This window comes from Callithrix jacchus, chromosome 6 (genome assembly GCF_049354715.1).
Source record: "Callithrix jacchus isolate 240 chromosome 6, calJac240_pri, whole genome shotgun sequence".
NCBI lineage: Eukaryota > Metazoa > Chordata > Mammalia > Primates > Cebidae > Callithrix > Callithrix jacchus.
The window spans coordinates 134685645-134713010 of record NC_133507.1 but is presented as its reverse complement, the minus strand read 5'-3'; the positions used below and the strand labels follow the sequence as shown (position 1 = coordinate 134713010).

General features: G+C 35.6%; 1 pseudogene; it reads right to left on the bottom strand.

Moving 5' to 3' along the window:
• Window positions 1–445: 445 nt before the first annotated feature.
• On the bottom strand, window positions 446–4299 carry LOC144582944 (NADH-ubiquinone oxidoreductase chain 5 pseudogene; annotated as a pseudogene).
• Window positions 4300–27366: the final 23067 nt, after the last annotated feature.

Below are 27366 nucleotides of genomic sequence, written 5' to 3'. Positions count from 1 at the left end.
TTAATATAAGCAATCATATGAGATAAGAGGGCTTCTAGTGAAGAAATATTATATGTTAAGGTATAGAATGTATTAAGACCTTGGAAGTCTACAGTGGAAGACATTATGAATCATAGAGAACAGAGAGTCTGAACTAGATTGAGCCAAGCAAAGCAAAAGGGGTAGGGACAAGAGAGCATTCAATGTAAGCAAAACAAAGACAAAAAGAGACGCAAGTGGTCCGGACACAAGCTGGACCGTATAATGTGAGAGTACACACCTATTAAAACGGTAGAGATTACGGTTAATTATAAAACTGTGGCAAGTTGAATGATTTATGAAGGTGAAGGGCCAGGGTTAATTCGTGAAGATCCTACAGGTGCTGCTGCTTTATATAATTATGGTGTTTGAGTTGTTTTAGTTACTTGTTGGGCGTTATTTATGGGAATGCATATTGCAATTGAGCTTACTCGAGGTGGGGGCTAAATAGGAGTAGTGCTAGGGTCGGTGGAATGAAGAAGGATAAGAAGTAGAGTTTAATTAGGCCTTTTTGAGTTGATAAGGTTGTGGAGATTGAAATTTGAGTTTGTGTTGTTATTTTTGGTATGGATTTTTCTAGTCTGAACAGGTCTAATAGTGCTGAGGTAAGGTTTTGGCTTGTGGTTAGGCTTGAATGGGGGTTGAATCGGTGTGTAATGGTTGAGTAAAAGCCTAGTATGTTAAAGAAGTAGAAGGTTTTTAATGGGGTGCTTAATTTATATTGTTAGTTATTAAACTAAGTTCTGTTGCTACAAGAAGTCCTAATATGGTCACACCTAAAGCTGTAAGTTGAAGGTAATATGGTATAGTGACTTGGGGGTGGGAGGCAGGAGGAACACAATTAGAAATAAAAAACCCAGCGAAAATGCTACCCACTGCTAGGTGATTGATTGGGTTTATTAGCATGGGGTTATTTTCATTAATTAATATAAGAGTTGTGAAGCGAGGGTGTCCTGTTAGGGTAAAGAAAATAATGCGGGTACTGTATATAGCTGTAAGGGAGGTGGCTACGAGGGTGGTTGTAAGGGCTCAGGCGTTGGTATATGATGTGTTGGCTGTCTCGATGATCAGGTCTTCTGAGTAGAAGCCTGTGAGGAAAGGTACACCTATAAGTGCGAAGCTGCCAATAACAAGGGAGGAGGATATGAAGGGTAAAGTTTTAAATAGGCCTCCTATTTTGTGGATATCTTGTTCGTTGTTGAGGCTGTGAATAATAGACCCTGCAGATAGGAATAGCATGGCTTCGAAGAAGGCGTGAGTGCAGATGTGAAGAAAGGCTAGGTGTGGTTGGTTAATGCCGATTGTTACTATTATGAGGCCTAGTTGGCTTGAGGTTGAAAAGGCCACGATCTTTTTTAAGTCGTTTTGTGTTAGAGCACAGATTGCTGTAAATAGGGTGGTGATAGCACCTATCGATAGGATGAGTGTTTGAATAAGGAGATTATTTTCGATTCGGGGGTGAAAACGGATAATTAAGAAAACCCCTGCAACAACTATTGTGCTAGAATGCAGTAATGCTGAAACTGGAGTGGGTCCTTCCATAGCGGACGGAAGTCATGGGTGTAGGCCGAATTGGGCAGATTTTCCTGTTGCTGCTAAAAGGAGGCTTATTAAGGGGAAAGAGTTTGGAGTAGAGTCAAGGATAAATATTTGTTGAAAATCCCATGAGTTGGAGTATAGAAAGAATCATGCCATTGCTAAAATAAAGCCGATGTCTCCAATGCGGTTATATAGAATTGCTTGTAGGGCTGCTGTATTGGCATCTGTTCGGCAGTGTCATCAGCTAATTAGTAGAAATGATATAATGCCTATTCCTTCTCATCCAATAAAAAGTTAGAACAGATTATTAGCGGTAATTAGAATTAATATTGTGATGAGGAAAATAAGTAGATATTTGAGAAATTGATGTTTGGGTCTGAGTTCATATATCATATTGAAAACTCTACGATTCATCAGGTGACAAATAGTGCTACGGGGGTGAATATTATGGAGAAGAAATCTATTTTAAAGTTTAGTGATAATTTAATAGTTTGGATTGTTATTCAATGTCAGTTTGAGATTATTGATTCTTGGCCTGTAAAGATGAATATTGTTATGGACAGGATGCTGATGATAAAGGCATAAATAATGGCTAATTTTACATAATGAGGGTATAGAAGGTTTTTGTTTGGGCTAATTAGAGTAACTATGATGGGTGCTAGTAGTGAGATTATTGTTATTAAAACTATTGAAGAGTGTATTTTTACTTTTATTTGGAGTTGCACCAATGTTTTTGGTTCCTAAGACCAATGGATAACTACCATCCTTTAAAAGTTGAGAAAGCCAAGTTGTTAAGCTTGGGAGGCATGAATTAGCAGTTCTTGCATGCTTTCTCGGTAGTTAAGAAGTTGTGGGCTTCTATTATTAGATTCACAATCTAATGTTTTTATTAAACTATAGCTACAGGGTGTCAAACCTATGGTTACCATGGGGTTTAGGGTGAGTAGGAGGATTGGTGCTATGTGCATTAGTATTAGTGTGTTTTCTCGTGTAAATAGGGGTTTTACATTGTTAGTACTATATATTAATGGTCCTCATTGTGTTGAAGTAAATATAGGGCTGTAATTAGTATGTTGAACCCTGTAAATATGATAGTAAAATTAGATCAGGAGAAGGAGGCTAAGATTGTTAACAGTTCTCCTGTTAGATTAATAGTTGGGGGTAGGGCAAGGTTGGCTAGTAGTCATCATAGTGCTAGTAGCGGAAATAGTGCTTGAAGACCTCGTGTGAATATTACAGTTCGGCTATGAATTTGTTCATAGTTAGAGTTTGCTAAGCAAAATAGTAGAGATGAAGTAAGTCCATGAGCAATTATTAGGATTATTGCGCCAGTAAGGCTTCAGGGGGTTTGGATGAGAATGGCTAGGATAACAAGTGCTATGTGGCTAATGGAAGAGTAGGCGATGAGTGATTTTAGGTCAGCTTGACGTAGGCAGATGGAACTTGTTATAACTATGCCCCATAAGGATAAGATAAGAAAGGGGTAACTAATTTTTTCGGTCAGGGGGTTGAGGATGGGGGTGATTCGTATTATGCCATAGCCACCTAGTTTTAGTAGAATTGCTGCGAGTACCATTGAGCCAGCGATTGGGGCTTCAACATGGGCTTTAGGGAGTCATAGGTGTAGTCCATATAGGGTTATTTTGACTATGAAACCTATTATGCATCCTAGTCATATAATGTTATTAGTTCAGGATAGTAATATTTCTTTAGTGCTAATAGTTATTGTAAGTATGTTTAGGGACCCTAGACTGCTTAAATAGTATAGGAGCGTAATTAGTAGGGGAAGAGATCCTGCTAGTGTGTAGAATAAGAAGTATGAGCCGGCATTAAGGCGCTCTGGCTGATATCCTCAGCGGGTAATAATAATTAGGGTGGTCTCAAATAAAATATAAAATAAAATTAAAATAAATTTTAATATTAAAATTTTAAAAATTAAAAATAAAATTAGTTTGGTGGCTGAAAAAGTTATAATTAGGGAGATTTGTAAAAAAATTAATATTGAGATGTATAGCTTTTTTCGTGGGATGGGGTTGTTATACAGGTGTTGTTGTGCTGCTAACATTATTAGTGGTAGTAGTCAGGCTGTTAGTATTAGTAGAGGTGATGTTAATGGATCTGAGAAGAAAGTTAGTGACAGGTTACATGAGTTACTTGGTATATACAATATTAGAAGAGTAAAGATACTAATTAATAGGCTGCAGGTTATTGTATTGATTTATATTACGTGATTTTTTGAAAGTCATATTATTGGTAATATTATGATTGTTGGTAAAATAATTTTTAGCGTTGAAGTAGATTTAAGTTTTGTACATAATCTAAGCCATACAGGTTAGAGATTAGAATTAATAGGGCTAGGCCAACTGCAGCTTCGCATGCGGTGAACACTAGAAGGGTAATGGGTATCATATATATTAATATTAAATGCATATTTAAAGTTGTGAGTGTGATTATAATGAATAGTGATAATATTATGCCCTCCAAACATAGTAGTGATGACATTAGATGAGATCAGTAAATTAGTAACCCTAATGATGATATGAAGTATGCTAGTGTGACATTGATATAAATGAAAGGCATTATTGGTAAATATGAGTTTTCATAATCTAATGAGTAGAAATCATTTGTTTTAAATAAACTATATACCAATTCAACTCAGTCTAACCCTTTTTGAGTCCATGCATAGGCAAACCCTAACACTAGAATAATAAGTAGGGCAAAAATCCTGTTGATTGTTAGCATTAAGTTATTTGTTTGGGTTGCCCATGGTAGAGGTAATAGTAAGGCAATTTCTAGGTGAAACAGAAGGAATGTAATGGCGATTAAGAAGAATTTTATAAAGAAAGGTAGGTGGGGGGAGGTTGTAGGGTCAAATCCACATTCATAGGGGTTGTGTTTCTCTGTGTATGCGTTTACTTGTGGGAGTCAGAATGTAATAGTAATTAGAAGTAAAGCCAGGAGGATATTAGTTGTTAGGGTTAGTGCTAGATTTATTACTCTCTCTCAAGCTTATCGAGGCTTATTGATTGGAAGTCAATAGTACTGTTTATACTAAGAGAGTGGGATCCTCATCAATAGATAGAAATATAGAGGAATAGTCATACCACATCTACGAAATGTCAGTATCATGCGGTGGCTTGAAAGCCGAAGTGGTGATTGGATGTGAAGTGGTATAGTTGTTGGCGAAAGTAACAGGTGGCGAGGAAAGTAGTTCCAATGATAATGTGAAGGCCATGAAAGCCCTTAGCTGTAAAGAATGTGGACGCATATATTCCGTCGGAAATAGTAAATGAGGTTTCAGAGTATTCTGATATTTGTAGGTAAGTAAAGTAGATTCCTAGTGCAACAGTTATGTATAGTGCTTGAGCTGATTCTTCTCGTTTAGCTTCTATTAGGCTGTGGTGTGCTCAAGTAATTGTGACTCCTGATGCGAGTAGTACAGCTGTATTTAGGAGTGGTACTTCTATTGTGTTAAGAGGAAAAATACCTGTAGGGGGTCAATGTCCTCCGGTTTGTGGAGTTGGGGCTAAGCTAGAATGATAAAATGCTCAGAAGAAACCAGAAAAGAAGAAAACCTCTGAGATAATAAATAGGATTATACCATATCAAAGGCCCTTTTGAATGGGAGTAGTATGATGGCCTTGATATGTGTCTTCTCAGACTACATCGCATCATCATTGAAATATTGTTATCATGCTAGCTAGCAGCCCTGCAGTAAGGAGGAGAGTATAATGGAAGTGGAATCATATAATTAGGCCAGATGTAAGTAAAAAGGCTAACAAGGCTCCTGTTAATGGTCAAGGGCTTGGGTTAACTATGTGATAAGCATGAGTTTGGTGTGTCATTATGAGTTATCGTGTAGGTATAGGCTTACTAAAAGTGTGAATACATAGGCTTGGATGAGAGCTACACCTAATTCTAGGGTGATTAGTAAGATAATAATGATGATAGTAATTGTGGAGGAGGAGAGATAGATGGATATGAGAGTTAGTGTAGTGTCTCCAAGTAAGTGCATTGATAGGTGACCTGCTGTGATGTTAGCTGTTAATCGTACAGCTAAAGCCACTGGTTCAATGAAGAGGCTAATTGTTTCAATAATAATTAATATGGGAATAAGTGGGACAGGTGTTCCTTGTGGTAGGAAGTGGGCAAGAGATGATTTTGTTTTAAATTGTAGTCTTATGAGTACAGTTGCTGCTCATAGAGGAATTGCTATACCCGGTTTTATTGATAATTGAGTGGTTGGTGTAAATGCATAGGGTGTAAATCCGAGAAGATTATTTAAGGCAATGAAAGTAATTAGGGCTAGAAGCATGAGGGATCAAGTTCGCCCCTTAGTAGTGTGAGTTATTATTATTTGTTTTAGTGTGAGTTGAATTAGAGGAGAGGAAAGTTGGTTGTTAATTAGGTTGTTAGAAGGTGTAATTAATACAGTAGGAAATATAATGATTAACATTACTAGAGGAATTCCTAAGATTGTCGGGATACTGAAGGAGGCAAATAAATTTTGGTTCATTTTAGTTTTCAAGTTGTTTTATGTTTTTGTGTTTTGGTTAATTTTTGCGATGGTGTAGTGTGGAAGCCCACATCTGGGCTGGTAGTGGGGGCCAGATCTAGATCTTCGAAAGCCTTAGAAATCATAATGAGTCTTTGAACTTTATCTTGAAGAGTTTTAAGTTAGGGGTTTATATTATCAGATTTGAAGAAAAATAGAAGAGCCTAGAGCAGGATGGGTTGATAAGGGACAACACTGGAGCCAAGAGATTAATCTAGGTAAGAGATGATGGCAGCCAGGGGTAAGATGGCTGCAATGGGATTGTCATTACATGATGAATTTTAGAGATATTTGTGAGATATAATCAACAAAATATGGTAAGTAGTTGTAGGGGTCAAAATAGTGAAAGAGGTCAAATATGTCTCCTCAGTTCTCACTGAAGAAATTGAGTGAGTGGTGCCATTGATACCAGTAATACAACAAAATGATGGCATTTTTAATACAAGTAATACAACAAAATAATGGCAACTTTAATAAAAAATAGGGTAGTTGGGGAATGCTGGAGGATGAGGAATTCACTTCTGAAAATGCTATGTTTATATCATGTACAAGACCCTTAAGTGAGAAAGTCTTAAGAGCAATTGTATACATAGGGTTCAGGAAAGAGGTAAGCTTAGAAATAGAGGTTTATTTGTCACTTGCACATAGATAGTAATTGAAACCATAAAGAGTAGAGTGGATTTCCCAAAGAGAGTTAGTAGAATATAAAGAGAATGGGAGAAAAGCAAACTACCCAGGAAAGAGTCCTGGGGGCAGAATATTGAACTATAAATAGAAGAATAATTGCCAAGAAAAGATTAATAAAGGACCAGCCAAAGAATTAGGAGGCAAGGAAGTGTTCAACATATTCATTGCTACTAAGTGAAAAATGCCCAATGGATTTAGGAGTATATAGGTCATGGGTGCCCATGTTTGAGGGCACAATCAGTACAGGGGCTGGAGCCTAAGGCAAACACTCTTGTGGCATGAGGAGTAAGGGGAAAGTAAAAATGGGGAGATAGAAAATGCCATCATTTTGTTGTTTCAAGAGACATATGCCTTAAATTTAAAAATTGGGGAATGATTGTACATTTAACTGTATTATATTAAAATAAATGTTTAAGAAATGTAAATGTATTATGGTTCTTAGATTTGAGTCTATTTAATATTAGCAATTATATGAGATAAGAGGACTTCTAGTAAAAGCCTAGTGGAGAATATAAAAAGGAAAGCCTGAAAAAGCTGAAAAGGATAGGTCTAAAAGGTCTTGAATGCCAAGCTAATTGGAGTTGTATTTGGTTGCATAGAAAATTCAGGGCACATGGTAAAGTCTATATTATAGAAACTACTCACTTTGACAATAGTGTTAGGGATGGAATTAGTGTGGGGTGAGAGGGTTAGTAAAAGAAGTTAGCTAAGGCAAAGCTCACTCATGGTATATTGGCACACAGTTATGCTGCAAGCAGTTTGCTACTAGAAATACTGTACCCACATTTGCACAAGACAAAAAACTGGAGTGGATTCAAGTTTCTCTCTTTGCTAATTCCACTCTTACATTTTCCCCCAGTATATCCTAATATATTTCATATTGAAATGGGAAACAAGGGGGTGGAGTTATAGCCTAAACTTCTAGAATTGTACTTAACATGGATTATGCCTGAGGGAGAATAACATGTGAACTTCATTCATTCTGTATAGATATCAGGAAAAAAAAGAGGTTGAGAGCCATTGAATTAGAGAAAATTGCAACCCTTAAAACAGAGATGACAAGATCTTAATTAAGGATTATTGCCAAGGATGGTAAAGAGAGAGAAAGATTATTAGAGTGAGGTTACAGAGTTAGAAACAATAGGTCTCAGAAGCTGATTGGATGTGAGAGGTGAAACATCATTGCCAAAATAATAGTACCTTTATTGAATGCTTTTATTGTCAAGCACTCGCAAAAGAACATACACAGTATAACATACATCATCCAATTTCAATTTCCCAACACTGTTGCAAAGTAGGTATTTTTATTCCGCTTTTATAGATAATAAAAATAAAGTTTAGAGAGTTTGAGTAACTTTCTCAAGGTCATCCAGGTTTTAAGTGGCATACCTTGGGTTCAAATCCAGGTTTGTCAGATCCAAAATCTTTGTTATCATCATTACTCAAATCTAAGGCGACTCTCTCGTTAGGTATTTGGTTGTATGATGGTAAAATCAAATTCAAGTGATAAATACCAGATGAAGATCAGGTGTAGGAGAAAAATAGCGAGTTCAATTTTAAACATATTCGATTTTTAAAAGCCTGGAGAATATCCCTGGTGAAGATGTCTAATAGATAGTTACATACATAAGTCTCGAATTAACGCAGATGTCTGGAAGGAGATAAAGATTTATAAGGCATTAGCATTTAAATTGTGGTGAAAGTCATGGGAATGGATGAGATTTCCCAGGGAGATTGCAACATGAGAAGAGGATAAAGTGGAGTGCTAAGAAACACCAAAATGAAAAAGGAGATCAGAAAGAAGTATCAGCGAGGGAGCCAGGGGAGGAATGTTAAAACATGTTAGAGGGAAGTAGCTGAGGATGGTATCACACCAAAGCAGGAAAGAACTACAAGAGAAAGGAGTGATCAATCATCTCATGCTATGGAGTGGTCAAGAAAGATGGAGACTGAAAAAAATTCAGTAAATTCAGCAGATTGTGAGTGAGAAATACAAGTTAAAACAGGGTGAGATTTAATTTTAATAATGCCAAGTATCATCTAAGTATGTGAATAAACAGTTTATAGGAACGAAAAGTACAAATATTTTGAAGGGCAATTGCCGATACATTTAAAAAGGCAGCATTTTTATTCTAAGTATTTTTCTAAAGAAACAATAAAAAATGGAGACATTCATTGCAGCATTGTTTCTGATAGCAATGATGTCACAGTAGTTAAGAGCACCTACTCTAGAGCCAGCCTGAGTTGAAACCTCAGTTCTGCTACTTATTAGCTCTGTGAACTTGGGCAAGTTACTTTTCCATGACTCAGTTCCTTTATCTGTAAAGTAGGGACAGTAACAGGATTACTACTATTAACAAGGTTTTTGTAGCCTGATTGGTTTCTTACTGTTACATAATAAAAAATCAGGGCAATCGCGGTAGCCATCAGGTCAAATGCTGATTATCTCTGTGTTTTGAGCATTCCAAATCTTCTCTTCTAGCTATTTTGAAATATAAATTATTGTTAATTATAGATAGCCTATTATGCTATCAAACACTATAACTTAATCCTATCTAACTGTATCTTTGTACCCATTAGCCAGCCTCTCTTCAACCCCCACTCAGTTGTTCCCAGCCTCAAGGAACCACAAAGCTACCTCCCTGAAATAAACCTTTTTAGCTCCTACATATGAGTGAAAACATTCAATTTTTGTCTTTCTGTGCCTGGCTTATTTCACTTACTATAATGATTTCCAGTTCCATCCATGTTGCTGCAAATAATGTGACATTTTTTATAGCCAAATAGTATTTCATTGTGTGACTATAAACCATATTTTCTTTATTCATATATTGGTAGACACTAGGTTAATTCCATATCTTGGCTCTTGTGAATAGTGCTTCAATAAACATGGAGGTGCAATTACTTCTTTGATGTACTGATTTCCTTTCTTTTGTATAAAACCCAGTAGTGGAGTTGCTAGATTGTGTGGCAGTTCTATTTTTAGTTTTCATAAGGAACCTCCTTACTGTTTTTCATGATGGCTGTACTAATTTACATTCCCACCAAAAGTGTTCAAGAGCTACACATCCTCACCAGCATTTGTCGTTGTACAATCAGTTAGCCTACCATACTTATTTGGCCTAATTGGTTTTTACGATAATTAAATGTGTAAATACCATAAAGTGTTCGTTACAGTACCTAGAACATAGTAAGAGTGAATTGTTTGTTAAAAGAATACAGATAAAAGTAATCAAAATGCTCAATGGTGAGACTGATTAAAATAAATTATATATCCATTAACTGGGATACTATGCAACTGTGAAAAATTATGTCGTTAACTATTTAACAATCTGAAAACATACTGATGGACTATTAGAAAAAGTTATAAATTATATAAATGATTACATGTGAGAATAAACAATATATATCTATGTATTAGATATGTATGATAATTTTTAAAAAGATACATACCAAGATACTTATATGTAGATGGTTGGTTATGAGATTTTTTATTTTACTTTCAAATTTTTATACATTTAAAAATTATATATATTGAAAATATTATTTTTATGCTAAAAAATTTTTTTAACATCTTCAAGGTCAGGATACAGAATAGCAAGTGATAATTATTCTTTGGCTAAACTTTTCTGTGAAAGAAAGTGGAGTGAAAGCATAGGAGCTACAGCATATTTATAACCAAGGGAGAAGCAGGATATGTAAAATGCTATACAGAGTCCTGCTACCTGGGAGGCTTCTAATAAACAAGAGTTGCTATTATTATTGTCACTAAAATGCCTTTAGGTCTCATAGACTTTAAGCACCAGCACAACTCTACCGAGAAACCAAGCAGAGGGAAATGAGAGAAGAAACTTTAAAAGTGAAGAGCATTCTACAAAGAGAACTCTCCTGGGAGAACATTCTGGACAGTGGTCCTGGACAGTGTGCTGGTGCTGAAAGTCTATGAGACCTGAAGACAATTTAATGCCAATAATAATAATAGCAACCCTCATTTATTAGAAACCTTCCAGACAGCAGGACTCTGTACAGCATTTTACATATCCTGCTTCTTCAATGGTTATAAATATGCTGTAGCTCCTATGCTTCCAGTCCACTTCCTTTCACAGACAAGTTTTGCCAAAGAATAATTGGAGTAGCTGGAATTACAGGCATCCACCACCATGTCTGGCTAATTTTTGTATTTTTGGTAGAGACAGGTTTGTGCCATGTCAGCCAAGCTGGTCGCAAACTCCTGACCTCAAGTGATCTACCCGCCTCAGCCTCCTGAAGTGCTGGGATTATAGGCATGAGCCACTACACCTGGCCAGATAATTAATTATTAATTTTTTTTACTTTAAAATCTTTACACATTTAAAAATTATATATATTGAAAATATTGTTTTTGTGATAATTTTTTTTACATCCAGGAGGTGAGAATATAGAAACTCAGGAGGCTGAGACAGGAGAATCATTTGAACCTGGGAGGCAGAGGTTATAGTGAGCTGAGATTGCGCCACTGCACTCCAGACTGGGTGACAGAGCGAGACTCCATTTCAAAAAATAAACGAAAAACAAACACACACAAAAACAAACAAAAAACCACTACTCATAATCCAACCATCTACATATAAGCATCTGGGTATGTATTTTTCTAAAATTATTATACATAACTAATACATAGGTACATATTGTTTATTCACTTATGGAATCATTTTATTCATATGATTTATAACTTTTTTCTAATTAATAATCTGTCAGTGTCTTTCCATATTGTTAAATAGTTAACTACATAATTTTCTCAGTTGCATAGTATCCCAGTGCATGGATATATAATTTCTTTTCATCAGTCTCACCATTGAGCATTTTGATTATTCTTATCTGTATTCATTTAACAAATACTGAATTCACTCTTACTATGTGCCAGGCACTGTAATGAACACATTCTAGACAGTGCTCCTGGAGGTCAGGCCAGGCCCAGAGCTAATTATATATGGGGACTGCCTCAGGACCACAAAGAAGATAAGACTCAAGGTACTGAACAATCTGAACAGTGGCCAAGATAAGAAAAAAAAAATAGATTGTTTTGAGATGCTTTCTTTCCACCTGTCATTTGTACAAATTTGTTTTGGTATCTAGTCATTTGGACTAAAAATGCTCTGGTTTATTTCTGATAGAGGCTATGAACCCCTAAAGGTTTATGAACTATGTTAATCCTATAATGCTTCCCCCTCTGCTAATCATCTATGTATTCAACAAACTCTACTTGAGCAACTAAGGGCATGAGCAACATAAACCTGCCATGATTAAAAATCATTTCAAATTGCCACAAGTAATTTTATAGGCTTACTTAAAAAAACAAATGACCTATTTCATTTGGAATTTCTGATTTCGTGGTTCTATTATGGAATAAAATTCTAAAAGTAATAGCATATAAAATCCCAGGAAAACCTGCTATTTTTACAGTCATGGCCCTGATCGGAACAAATTTTGGTTACCTTAGAACTTTACATATTTTAATAATTATATTTTAAAGGATACTTCTAAACCAGTTGTATCATTAAATCCGAGCATTAAGAAAATGGAAGCTGCTATAATTGTAACCTATTTTTAAAAAACTTGAGATGAAAACACAACTTTAAAAAGCAAGTCAGAGTATATTGTGCATATGCTTCAGAATAAAGATAAACACACCATTTAAAGAGTTGCTTAAATTCAAATGTCATTTCTTTCAAGGTCTCTTTTAGCCCAACCAGTTAGCTATTGCCCTAAAATTTTAGACTTGGACAATTAGCCTGTTCAGGTTACCTAAACTTTCTAGATATTTAAGTCTCTACATCTGAAAGAAACACAGCCATGTTATGTAAATAGACAGGTCTAGCAATTTCAAAGTCAGGTAGACATAGAACATAGAAGAGGGAATTATCACTACATTAGTGGTTTGCCGCAACTCCATAACTCAGTCCCCGACTTCCCTGTCCCCTTTCTTCAGTCCCGACACCCCTCCACCCCATCCTAGTCTATAGACAAACAAGCTCTCCAATCTAATTCTTATCAAGATAGAAACAAGGCCAGACCTGCCCTTCTAGATAAAATGCCTTGGCTTCTAACTGCCTGGCTGCTTATCTTTCATCTTGCAGTGTTAACCATAACCCCTTTCCTGACCTGCTCTACTTCTTGTTTTCAGATGAGCAGTAAGAACCAGGGGAAAACATGCTTAAATGAACAAGTTCACTCTCTCACATCCCTCTTCATTCCCTTTAAAGTCAGTTCAAAATATCTTTCCAAAATTATTAGAAATCACGTTGTGTGCATTACATTAACTTGATACGTTTTTAAATCTCTCTTTTCCAACTTTTACTCTTTCTATTCTATACTGCCACATATATATTTTCCTAAAAATTAAAAGTTTTATGTTGTTATTTTTTGGTTGGGGGGATTAGGTTTTCTGAGCAATAGTAGGTTTTGTAAGCCTTTTTTTTCTTTTTCCTCCCTTCTTTTTTCTCATTTGTTTGTCTAGATCTAAATAAGCTGAATCGTCTTCTCACCTAAGCTGTTTGGTTTGGATACCTGAATTTTTGTGCTTTCATCCAAACAAAGCATTGTACTTCTCTTTCCTGAGCAGGTGAAAGTTAATGCAATATATATACCTTGAACAGTCAGGCAATGTAACTGCTAGGTTTGGACTAGCTTGCTGTGTGAGGTTAGCCTTCTTTGACCCTTGTTCCTTACACATGAAGTGGCAAAAAGAAAAATAAGCTAGGTTTCTTCTGTATGTTAGAATCCTAAGAAAATCTATTGTCCTATATTTTGAAACAGCTGTTAAGTTGAACTGTGTGAGATTACACAGGGTTCTGGTGTTGTAAACACCACGATCTGGTTTATGACACCTTTATCCCACACATACTCATGCACTTGAAACTGCATGTCCTTGGAAATATGGGAGTCTTTTCAAAAGAATTTAAGCTTCTTTTGAAAAAAAAAAAAAAAATTCTACTAATATAAGGTGTTTTGTAGTAACTTTTACTTTTTAGCATTTAAAACTAAGTCTACATTACACATCAGAAAATGATCTGATAGATACCCTGTTTTGATTCATGTCTTCCATTTTCTTTTCTTAGCCTAAAAAAGATTGAATCCAGAATTATACTACTTTTTTTCATTTTTCATTTTCTTCTGGCAAATTAGAAATCTAACTGACCCTAAGAGACCAATGCTTTACCTGTCAAAGCATTATCAATATTGGAGAAATAGTATCACAGAATTTAATATGTAAATACATATCACATGCTTATCATGTATGAGGTATTTCTTTAGATACTAATAGGGGAAAAATAAATACCTGCCTTCAAAGAAATGATTTTATGCCAGAATAATGAACTTCAATACCTTGCCCTAAGGTTGACATTCTTACAATATTAATGATTTCATTTTAAGGATACTACATTCCCAAAAGTTTTATGTCTCTCAGTATCCATAAACAGGGTTCTAAGGTTTATTTTATATCAAAACAATTTGTCTTCAAATATTACTTTCCTTAAAGGAGATTTATACTTATTAGCAAATATGATGTTTCATGTCTTATCTTTTCTATAAAAGATCATAGGCAAGTAAATCTTTAAAGCTTGTTTCATTTATGATAAGTGCGTCTTTCCCATGACTCTCGTAGAGCTGGGAACTCACAGAGGCAACTGAACTTGTTGCACTTGTAGTTGAAGGAGAGGGATTTCTAATAATCTGTCATTTCTGAAAATTCTTAGTTGCCTATAGTCGTAGGAATTTGTCCTCATATTTATAAGACACTATTAGAACTGGTCTACTTGTCTTGGAGACATGGAGGGAATTCATTTTCATTAGATCTTGTCTTGGTTAGGTATTTCGGTATTGTTTGTTTGGTTTGTTAGGTTTGTCTTCAACCTGTAGTAGATCCTTAGATGACTATAAAGCAAGGGTTAGGTTTAAATAAATGAAGTTATTCAGTGTCAAATGATGGAGTATCTTTAAGTTGAATGAAAACTTGTTAAGTTCAGTTTAAATTATAGCAGTGGGATTGGGGAACAAATTATATGATGGTACATAGATTTTATAGCATTTCTATAAAGACTTTAAATAAATATTATTTAAAATTATTTTCTACTTGGAAAATGTTAAAACTATCTAGATAAATGTGCAAATGAGAGTATAAGAAAAGAACACAGACTAGAGCAAGTTACAAAGAGGGAGGGAGGGGTAAACATAAATAGGAAAACTTTCAGCCTGAATTTGACTGCATAAATTTGCTTTAAGAAGATAAATCTAAGGATTGGCTTGGGTCTGGGAAAGGAAAGTCTCTAAGTGGGAAGGCCAATCGGGCTTTCAGTCAGCCATTCGCACATGAGAAAATGGTAATATGAATGTAGTAACAGTGACAATGAGAGAATAGAGAAACCATTATGAAAGATGTTTTGAATGAAAAATAAAAGGCAAGGATATAGTGATTTATTGGATCAGAAAAAGAAAGAAAGAGCTAAATCAAAGATGAAGTTTCAAGTCTGGGCAACAGAAAAATGGCAGTGGGGTGACATCATGAAGTTGGGAGGGAAAGCCGATATGAAGTGTCAGAAGAGAATTATATAAAAGTTCAGGGCTTGAAGAAATGAGATTTCTGACGGCTGTCTGTAAATTAGCAGAGCTACAGGCCTGGCACTCGAAGGAGAAGCTGGGGTTAGCAGTTCTGCTTTTTTTTTTTTTTTAGAGCCTTTATCATAAAATTGTTTATGAAAATTGTAGGAGTTTCCAAAGTTCACTAAGTCTAGTTTAGAGAAAAAAACTTAAGTCAACAATAGTACGTACAGAAATAACCACAGTTTGGGAATTTATAAAGGAAGGGAAGGAGAAGAAAGTTGGAGAGCTACCACTGCTTAATTTTAAGACTTATTTGAAAGCTAGTCATGAAGACAGCATGATATTGGTGTTATATCACCAGTATTACACCAATAATATATATTACACCAATAAGCCAATGGAACCGAATATTTAGAAAAATCTACACTCATATAGACAACTGATTTTTGAGTGTTTCAAGGGCAATTCAATGGAGAAAGGATAGTCTTTAAACAAAGGATTCTGGAATAATTGGATATCCATATATCATAAAATGAATGTTGAATTTTATCTCATATGATGTATAAAAATTGACTATTAATGGTTGACAGACCTAACTACAGAAACTAAAACTAAAATTTCTAAAAGTAAACATATTTTTTAAATCTTGAATTAGGATGAAATTTATTAGATATAATACCAAGAACATGATCAATCAAAGAAGAAAATAATAAGATTTCATCAAAATTAAAAACATTTTTCTGAAAGATATTGTTAAAAAGAAAGTCAAAAACTGGAAGAAAAATATTCGAAAATCATATTCCTGACAAGGGGACTTGTCTTCAGAATAAATAAAGTACTTTAAAACTCAATATAAGAAAACAAATACTCCAATTAAAAACAAAAAAAAAAAATTTGGCAAAACGTTTGAAGTTACTTTGCCAGAGAAGGAATACACATGACAAACTAACACATGAAAAGAAGGCCAACATCACTAGTCATTAGAGAAATGCAAGTTAAAACCCCAGTGAGGTATCACTATGCATATATTAGAATGGCTAAAATTAAAATACTCACCATACCGAGCATTAATGTGGATATGGAGAAACTGAAACTCTAGTACATTTGCTGATGGGAATGTAAAATGTACACCACTTTGGAAATCAGTTTGTCAATTTTTTAAAAGATATGCTACCATATGATATATGCATTGCACCCAATGGAAATGAAAGCATTTGTTCAGCAGAAAATTTGCACACAAATGTTTACAGAAACTTTATATGCAGTAACGCCAAACTAGAAATTTATCATACACAAATTTCCATCAAAGAGTACACAGAATTGAAGGCCTGGACAAATTACACATTATACAATGAATTCAAGTCAAACAATAAAAGGAAGGAACTATTGATAACAGGAAATAACATGATGAATCCCAAATAATTATGCTGAGTGAAAAAGCCTAGACCAAAAAAGAGTGAATACTGTGTCATTTCATTTATAAGACTTATAGAAAATGAAAACTCATCTATGGTGACAAATCAGATTAATGATTGCTTAGGGATGTAAACGGGTTTGGGGAGAGGGAGGAGAGAGTGATTACAAAGAGTCATGAGGAAACCTTTGGGGGTGATGGATATGTTTCCTATCTTGACTGTAGTCATGGTATCATGGGTGTATAAATATATCAAAACATAAAATTGTGTACTTTAAGTACCTTCAGTTTATTAGATGGTAACTATTTCTCAATAAATCTGTTAAAAATTAAACTCACAAAATCACCCCTCAATAGAAGCTCTAAAATAAAAAGTTTTAAAGAGGGAAAAAAGGAAGGGAAGCTACTGAAAGTTGTAAGAGAAAACAGTTACCAATAATGATGCCGGTGTTTCAGTTAAAATAACATGACACACAGATATCAAGACTGAGAACTGAGAGAAGCACAAGGTCCTTGGCAAAGAGAAAGCCACTGACCATCCGTGTTAAGTGTAGTAGGGTGACAGCCAGAATGTCAGAGGCTGAAGGGAAGCTATGTGAAACAGAGATGATGGCAGCGAGTTTAGAACACTTGTTTTAAGAAGCTCAGAAATGAAAATGAGAGAAGTAAGACAGTAGCTAGAGGGGACAGACAAGTAAACTAAAGCTTTTGGGTGAAGTTTGAAAGCAGACAAAAGTAAAAGAGGAATGAAAAAGAAACTGAAGTTTCTAGAGATGAAGGTAAAACATGTAGGAACAGGATTTCTGAGGAATTTGGAAGTGATGGGATCTAAGGCACAGGTGCCAGAGTGAGCCTTGGAAAGGAGAAATCTGTAATTGTTAACTCCTGACAATCCTAAAAGGACAGCTTACAGAGCACTTGCATGGATTATTTGAAACACTGAGAAAAAAATATTATTTTGCCAGCAGACTTTTTGGAAAACTTGGATAATCCGACATTCTGACATTTCTTAAAACTGATCTCTAACAAAAGAAGACACATTAATCATCATCTCTAACCCTGCAAATGTGACTTTTCTTTGCTGCAATCTGCTGACCACAGACCATAGGTCTCTGTCCCAAGCCCAATGCACAACAGCACTTCTGCTTTGCTGATTGCAGTTTCTTGCTGTTTCAGAAAGATTGCTCAGAGTCAGACATTTCACAAGGAAAAGAGGGCAGGAGAAGAGTCAGGGATAAGCTGTGGGTTTATGTGTACAAGGTAATGAGCGAAATCTCCATGGAGAAACAAAACAACCATAACTGGAAGGCATTGCTAAAGCTTACAAAATAATGGAAAGGTTATGAGCTTTAGAATTACACTTGGTCTCAAGTCCAGACTCTCCTTCCTACATATGCTATGTCCATTCATCTCTTTGCTTCATCCATGCACTGGGTATACTGTTTATCTCACATGACTGTTCAAAGAATTAAATAACCTGACGGATCTAAGTGTGTATTAGAACATAGGCAAGCAATATGGGGTAGCTATACTTATTATTTTAATGTGGATACATAGGTGTCCTTTATCCATAAAAATACCCGCCAGATGTTGTAATGCCATGATTTGTGTACCATGTATGTTCAATTAATGCCTGTTAACATTCAGTGATTAATCTAGCAGTCCTTTTTGTATAACAGTGTCAAACTGACTAAAGGTCAGATAACACATCAGCACGCAAGGATGAAGTAAAAATGCAAACAATTGGCTTTTCTCCATATCAGTAATGTTGCTTTCTCTTTGGTGCTTACTAGGACTTCATGCCACCATTCTCCTTCTTATCACCAGTGAAGACCCACAATGATGAGTCAATAACTGAGAGGCGTCCTGTACAAGGGACCGTACAAGATGAATCCTTAAGGAAGAATCTCTAGTGGAATCCCTGAAGTGCAGGATATTTTGTAAGGCCGTAAAACAGGCCCAGTCTTCCAGAGTGTGATTATACTTTTACATTTCTAAATATAAATCCTTATCCAGAAGTGAAATAAAGTAACTCAACTATTTTCTGAAATCAAAGAGAACAGATCTTTTAAGTAAATTAATCCTTTAACATGCATACCCCATAGTACCTTGAGTCTACTTTGATTATAGTATTAGGCCCACTGCCGAATTATTATGGTTTTCTGATACATTTAAACTGAGGATTTTTAGACCAACTCGTAATATATTTCAGGCATTCTCTGCCTAGTTATTTAAAGGCTCAAGAATTTGTGGGTTATATCTCCTGTTCACTTATCAAGGCAAAAGAGAAATTTCTTGATCAATTCTTAGAATGAATCCATAAACTCAGTAATAAGATCTCTTTATCATGACTGGAAATTCAAATATCTAGTATGAATATATCCCAGTGACCCTAACCATTAGTGATTTGATGGTAGGTAGGTCAGCTTGTCTCAAGTTTGACACTACAATCAAGAATTAGTTCAAGTGCAAAAATGGAATGTGGTCTTAGTTATCAGGATACATTTGCTAAAGATAGCACACTTCTCGCCCATCTGATCCTCCTGGTGGCAGTTCACTGCATACTGAGTCCTATGACTTAAGAGCTATAAAGGGTCTGGCATGAGTTTTTTCCTGCTTTATATCATGGCTAGAATTTGTTGATAACCCAATCCTTGGCTATGGTTTGCCTCTAAGCACTACTAAATTTATTCATATATTACTTCTGAAGAATCTGCCACAAATATTTTTTTCATTTCCTAGGTCTTTGGAGAGTATATGATTGGGCAGAACATCATTGAAGCAAATACATGCTTTGAGTTGAAAGAGGGAAGAGCATGCACCATGAGTCAAAACTTACAAAAAATGTCCAAACTTAAACTAAGCTAATAGTGCAAAGTTAACATTGAGAAGTTAGTATTGTAAAGTTAATTTGGCGCATGTTTAATGATACACATTATTGTGCTACATGGTAATTATGCATAAATGGTAAGCAATTAATATATACGACTGAAGTTAGAAGTTTTACAAGCCAAACCAAATTCAGATTGATCATTTCTTCTTGCTTTGTTAATTTTCCATTTTCTATAAACAGCATTAATGTTGACAGCTTCTCTGATACTTTGCCTTAGGAATCTCAGCAGAAAATTATTTTACTGTTTTAAAAATGTACTTGAAATCACTCATTCATTACAGGTTTGTGCTGTTTAACCAACCCATGCTGACTGCATAGATACTTAGAAAGTTTTAAAGGGATGCTGAATTACATTGCTATGGAGTGTAGGTCTATGCTCTACTTTTCCCCTGCTTTGTAGCCTGAGTGGCTAAAATATTAATATATGGACCCCATACACCGAGTTTCCTCACTGTCTGACTTCCAAGCAGGCAGAGAAGAGAGTGCAGAAAGTGAAGGGGATATGCATTCTTCAGGCTTCATTTCTGTGGAGTCTCAAGAGGTTCTGCTCTGTCCAAGTACCCTTCGTGTCTCAAGGTTCCAGTAACCATCCCATCCCCATTGCTCCTTCAGGCCTAAGGGTTATGTAGAAACCTCCTATCACACTGGTACACTGCACTGACCTGAAGTTTCCTTCTACTCAGCTCATAAAAGGGACATTCAACTCTTCTCATACTTTTCTAATGTGAATATACTGTTCGCATCCGGCTTGGACCCTGACTGATTCTAAAGGTATGATTTACCCATAAGCATTTATTTTGTCATGGTTAACAAAAAGCAATGTGATTGTAACATCCCAGTATTTCTTGTTTTGCACGTGTTGTATTTTATCAGTCTTGGTGTGTGGAATGTAGTAGGCACTGAATATCTGCTTTTTGAAAGAATGCATGAATCTATGTAATGTATAATATTTCCTGAATTACAGTTTTCAACATCAACAATTTTCCAGTAAGACAATTAGTCATCAAGTCATAAATTGTATTTAGATAAAGAATATTTATTTGCCATGGTTGCAGGGTCACCTTTGAATTTAGAAACCACCTGTGTACATTCTATTGAACTTTGCTTTCTGAGTTTCTTGCTCAGTAAATTGCCAATGTTGTGCCTTTTCACTCACAACATAAAATTTATATAATTGCTTGAATTACCAAGGTAACTATTTTTTTCTTGCACAAAATATATGTTCAATAAAATCAGTTAACTAATTATTGGGTGCCTAATGTAGGTAAGATCATTTGATCACTTGTGTGAAGAATAGATTGGATGGGAGAAATTGGAGGCAAAGAAATTAGTTAGGACTCTATTGTAATAGTTCAAGATAAGCTAAGTATTTACTGAGCTTTGTTATGTCTTTGCTTTGGCTGTTTCAGTCCTGCTTAGTTTTGGGGTGGGGCTTTGGAGCAGAGCTGGTATTTGAGTTGTTCTGGTAAATTCTTCTGAGTTACAATGTTTACTTTCTTTTTTTCTGCATTATCTTTTCCTTTTTATTTGGTCAAGTAATTAATTGTAAAAGAAAAGACATCTTCCAGACACTTCAAGTTATTACAATCTAATTAGGAAACATAATATAAACACAGGAAACATAATGGCAAAATATGAAAGCAGGAGAAGAGTTAGAGTGTGGCTTGGGATTAACATTTAAATGAGTGGGTAGAGAGACAGGTGCCAGAAGATTATGGATTAAGAGGAGGCTGTAGGCTGGGAACTGTGGGAAAGTTTTGGGATAAGCTTGTCTTTGATGGACCAGCAGAGAGCTAGAAAGGGAGCAAAAGATACTCATGGTAATTACCAGAAGTTCTAAGAAGAAAGGTAGAGTTGCAAGGAAGTCTTATTTTTCTTGTCTGTTCCTTGTATATGCCCCCTCCCCTTCCCTTCAAAGTGCAGTGCTGTCTGAGTTATGAGCAGAGTGGGGAGGTGTTATCTCTGAATGGGGAAAGCCATTCCATTTCCTTTTTTCCCATTCCTCAAAGCTTAGTGAGACCTGAAATGCTTGTCCAACATGTTGAGGTACTACATGTCTCAAGCATGGCCTAAGTTCACACTAAAGATCCATTTATAAATTAATTTACCCATTAATTTCAAGAATTAACAGTGAATATATTTTACATTTTAATTCTAAAATTTAAAGGGGTACTATTTTTCCAGGAATGGTATGTAAATTGAAGATAACAATATATCCTTTAAATTATTCTGAAGTCATGGGGAACAGTCTAACTACCTAGAGCAGATGGAGAGTTGTGAAAAGAAACTGATCAGTTATTGGGTGCACGGCAGTTGTAAATACTGATTTGAGTGGTTTATATATATATAAGTAGATTTATTTGTTCCTTCAAACCACTTATGTGGTTAGTGCTACAAAATCATCCCAATATCATTGATGAAACTAGCAAAGAGAGGTAAAGTAACGTACTTAATGCTCCACAGCTGGTAATTGCTGGACCAGTAGTCAAACTGAAGTAGCCTTGACTCCCAAGCTTTTGCTACAGAATGTCTTAAGAGATCATGTAATTTATCTGATTCTGTAAAAATCTGGGAGGTAGAATTAGATAATCACCAGGGTTTCCGTTTAGCCCTAACATTCCCTATTTCATGATGGTATGTTCCTCATCTCTCTCACGTATGCACCTTAACATTTGTGCTTATGTTAAAAATTAAGTGTTAGATTCATATCTTCAATTCCACTCTTTTTACATGGTTTAAGTTTGAAGCTATTTGTCCTCACTCCTAAATGAATGCTCTCTTCAGAGAAACTCTGACACGAGCTGTTCTGGGTTTTGAATAACTTAAAGAGAATAAGATTCAGGTCAGTAATGAGCAACCCATGACTCAGATTTAATCTTCCCATATTTTCCATGTGATAAAGGACCTATTTTTTTTCTTAAGACAGAGTCTTGCTTTGTCGCCAGGTGCCAAGCTGGAGTGCAGTGGCACAATCTCGGCTCACTGCAACCTCCTCCTCCTGGGTTCAAGCAATTCTTCTGCCTCAGCCTCCTGTAAGGACCTATTTTTAGGAAACAATTAGAAAATTCTCTGGATTATTACAAACCTTAGCATATTGGTGACTAAGAAATGCCTCCAATTTTTTCACTGGCACTAAATGGATAATCTAGATTGAATGAATATACCCACTCTTAAAAAAGCCCAAATAAAGCTATCCCCATATTTAATTTTTAAGGTGGCCTGTAAACAAGTTTATTTTTCTTGAATTGGTCTAAATGAAAAAGATAATTGCTCTTTTTGGCATTAGCTCGTGACATACAGCCTTGCAGGCTACATGCATGTTCCAGATCTTCTCCAGCTGCCTCAGTATCTGAGGGAAGATGGACACCAGACAGGGAGAGCCCTGATCTACAGGCAGAATAAACCCCTACTTTTTCACCATGAGTTCCATGTCCCAGAGTACTCCAAGCTCCATTATCATCTGTACCTCCTGGACATGAGTGTGCATCTGCTGCCAATGAGACATCCTCTTGCACTGTCTCCAATAAAAAAGAGAGCAAGAGAGCATGGGAAGAAGAGCAAAGGCCAAATCACCTGCCAGTACCACTTCTTCCATCTTAAACATAATGGTCTCATAAGTAAACATGCTGTCATAACTGAAATGTCTTAGGGACAAAACATTCCATTCCAGAATTGGATGCAAGGGTTAAAACGCAAATCCTGCTAAAGACAGCAGCACACTGATTGGACATTCATAGGAAAGTATTCATGAGAGAGGAAGGAATGGAGAGTTTTTGGGTTGAGATCTCAAGAGGAGAAAAGAGGACAAATTGAGATTGAGGTCTCAAGACAAATTTTGTGCACTTAATTATTTTTCTATACTAAACAAATAATTCTACACATTATTTTCTGTCATTAACGGCAATGAAGAGGCAGCCAAAGAAACTACTAATAGAATCTGTAGGAAGCCAACGTATTATTCTATACCTCATCGCACAGGTTCCCCACAATAAATACGAAGCATCCAAAGTTAGAATAAAAACCCAGTGTGTTCTGTCTGTTTTCCTATGATGTACTGAGTGTCGTAAAAGTCTAGAAGAAAGACAGTTTGAGCTGGGGTAAGCATTTGATGAGGGGAAGGGTCTATTTTCAGGACTTAGCCCCTCATTTTGTTTAAGCAATAGCCCTGACCACACATAGGGATGAGACTAGAATGTGGACAGGCTGTGACTTCAGAATTCAGGGATGTGCTGCTAGGTTTGAGAAGGGTGGACAAAGAGGTAGGGCTGTCTCTTCCAAAAGTGTGGTAAAACGGAATGCTGATAAAGTCCTCAAGAAGATTCAGAATATCTTGATATTTTCTATATATGCCTTTTAGGTTTCTTTTTTATTCCTGTTTTCCTTTTAGAGTATTTCTTTTCCCCTAGGAATCTACAAAAATTCTAGACCATTTCTATCACCTTTATACTTTTATTTATGGTTTGCCTTCGGTATTTAAGCCCATTTAAAGGCAATTACTCTCTTACACTGTATTACCTCTGGAAATCATATTGTTCTTTGCCTCCTATTTCAGTTTAGTTAAATGTCAATCTGGACTTTAGACCTTTAACCACTGATGGTGTCTAGTGTCTGTTGGGTGAAATGCTGCTTGCGACTTTTTTGGAAAATGGTGGGATATATCTGACATTGTTTGAAAAACGAATGGTGATTAAATTAGAGAATTTGGGAGACTTCGAGGTAGTGGAAGAACATATTTACTACAAATTATAACACTTTAGCCTTCACTGAAAGGCCAAGAAGCAAAGTGTAAATATATTGGCAAAATGTTAAATTAGTGCTAAATATTCTATATAGAAAAGGGACAGGATAGTGGCTATGCATATCTTTGAGGAATTAATGAAAGGTAAGAGAGCAAAGAAATATTTAAATAGATTTTTCAAAGGAAACAGCCAGAAGAAAATGCAAGTTCCAAGCTAATTTATTAATATTATCAATAGCTGGGTTGTTTTAGTTTTTATACCTATCTCCATCTTTTTAAATAGTCTGAATTGTTGCCAGACTACTAACGACCTTAAAAGAGTTAAATCCAAAATAAAAATCCACCTGTGCCCACCATGGACATTTGGTTTTTTAGCTAATATTACATGGCAAGTATCTTCCTCTTCAATTATTAGCATAGACTAAGATTCCACTGTGGTCTTTTCTCTAGAAGATTATCTTCTAAGGATTAAATACATATAAATAGATGCCACATTCACTTTATTTAACTTTTTGCTGTTGCATTTTCTAAATTTCTGACAGTTTCATCTTAGTTGAAGTCTGCATTTTAGGCCTAAATGATACCCAAACAAATAATCGAAGAAAAGTTTCCTCTTAAGTAGTAACAACTTGACTGAAGAATATAGATCACTGAAGAGCCCATCTTGTCTCCACTGCTAAAACTAGGAAGATTTAGGATCTCAACATATCACTTTTTAAGCAAGAAGAAACATATCCTCACTAGAGATGTAAACTATAAAGAAATTGAGTTCTGTTAGCTTGAGTGTCACATATAATAGGATGAACACATAAAGTCTAAGGGCAACTCCAGGTTCTTCTATAGAAAAAACATGTCTCCTCTAATCTCAAAGTTAGTTTTAGTCAGTCTGCGTGGTGTCGTACTGACATGAATCAACCTTTTCTAAATCTTGAGCGATGAGGAAAATGAACAAGTTGGGTGGAGCTCAGAAATAGACAGAAAATACAAGGCATGTACAGGCATGATTTAGACCAATATCAGTGAATATGAACCTTGTGGGAGAAAGGGGCATATTTGTAAACAATTTGCAAGTGGAATGAAAGAGATACTGTGATACGAGTAAGCAGTGTCAAATTAACATTTTTGTGTTAAAGAAAAAAAGAAAGCAGAATTGTTTGGTTTCTTATGAGTTCACAGTTTTCTCTGTCATCTCTAGAGAAGTTGAAGTTGTCTGTCTGCACCAGAATTCTGTATACTAAGGGTGGAATGCAGGCTTTTGTGCTTTGCAGAGTTCTCTTCTGGGCTTTCTACTTGACATGATATTTTGACTCACTCTGTGAATTCTGGCTAATTGCTCAGTACCTGCAGGCCACTGATTCCTACCCCCCACCCCACATCCTTCACCAGCAGCATAGTAAGTGCTTACTTGCAAAAATGTTCATGTATGAAAATTAGTGTGAAAGACCTACTTAAAGATAATTCATAAACATAATATATTTCAGGATTATAAGTGGTCTTCATAATAAGAGATGTCTTTAAAATTTTGGTTGTCACCTGGACTGTTAAAGTACTTCCTTTCCTTCTCTTCTTCCTAGTAGTTAAATTTATGATAATCACATGTAGAGTCACATTCAGAATCTGAACAGATTTCTGCAAACTCTCTACTGATTCCTACAGGATAAGATAACCTCACTCTCACATTTATGGTACTATGATGTTTTCACTTACCTGTTGTGTGATTCCAGATTTCTTGCCCTAATTATGAGCTAATGAGCACAGGGCTTTGGAAGGAAATTTGCATTACTTGCTTAAGTAGGACAAATTATCAGCTTAACCAAGATAAAACATACTTTATTTCTTGAGACCCTTTAACTTACCCAAAGAGATGCCTATCAACCAGCCAAGTTAAATCAGCTTTCAGAGAAGGATGCTGACTACTACCTTGAAAACAACTCTGCTGCAACTTTACAGAGTTTGCTTGGCTGGTCCCCACCTTAAAAGCCCTTTCTTTAAATGTTCTCATTTAGCCACTTTTACACCCATCTCCTATTACTTTTAAAATAGAGGAGTGTGAAGAAAGCCATTGACAAGTCTCCTTAGAACCAAAACAGAGTTCAGAAATAATTTAACAAAGAAAATACAGTGTTGCAAGCATGCAGACTTAAGATCTCAAATGGTAAGGTTTCTTGTCTTAAAGTGCAGACTACAGGTATTCTAATTTTTTTCTCTCTTGGAGCTAGAATAATGGTAGTGCATATTTTATTTCATTTTTCTTTCTTTCATATTTTCTCATTGAGAGATACAACTCTGGGTTTTTTTTTTTTTTGGAGTTAGATCATCACTTTATTAAACAAATTAAAGCTCTTATTTGTATCATTTACTTCCTCTTTTTTAGTGTATCTTTCTACTATTAAGTATCAGTATGAATATTCTTTGATACATGATATAAAATACATTACAAGGAGACCACCAGAGTCTCCCTAAGAGATTAAGAAGAAAAAGTGAGTAAGCAAATTAATCAGCTAAATTAACTAGTTGCCTTGGAAGACATGAGATCTTTAGCACCATCAAGTTATACCTCATTACCTCCATTAGTTGCTTGACATTGTCATTATTTTACTCATTTCTTTCTGTGCAGTTTCACTGTGTCAGCTTTGATTCCCCCCGTACGTATTTTTTTCCAGCTTAGAGCTATTATATCACCTTCCAGGAGCATTGATTTTAAGTCAGGTGTCACAAATTTCCCACTCATCATTTCCTTGCAAGCATGAAACTGACTGTTGCTGCTACTGCTGCACCTGTTCATTATTTCAGTATTCATCACTTGTTCCTATGAGCCAGTTCTTGTATTCTCCTTCCCTGCTAACACATTGTTTAATTATTAAATATTTTCACTGAAAAACTTGAAATAACTTCTCAACAGTGTGCTTTGGCAAAAATAAACAATTTTATTTTTGTTTAAA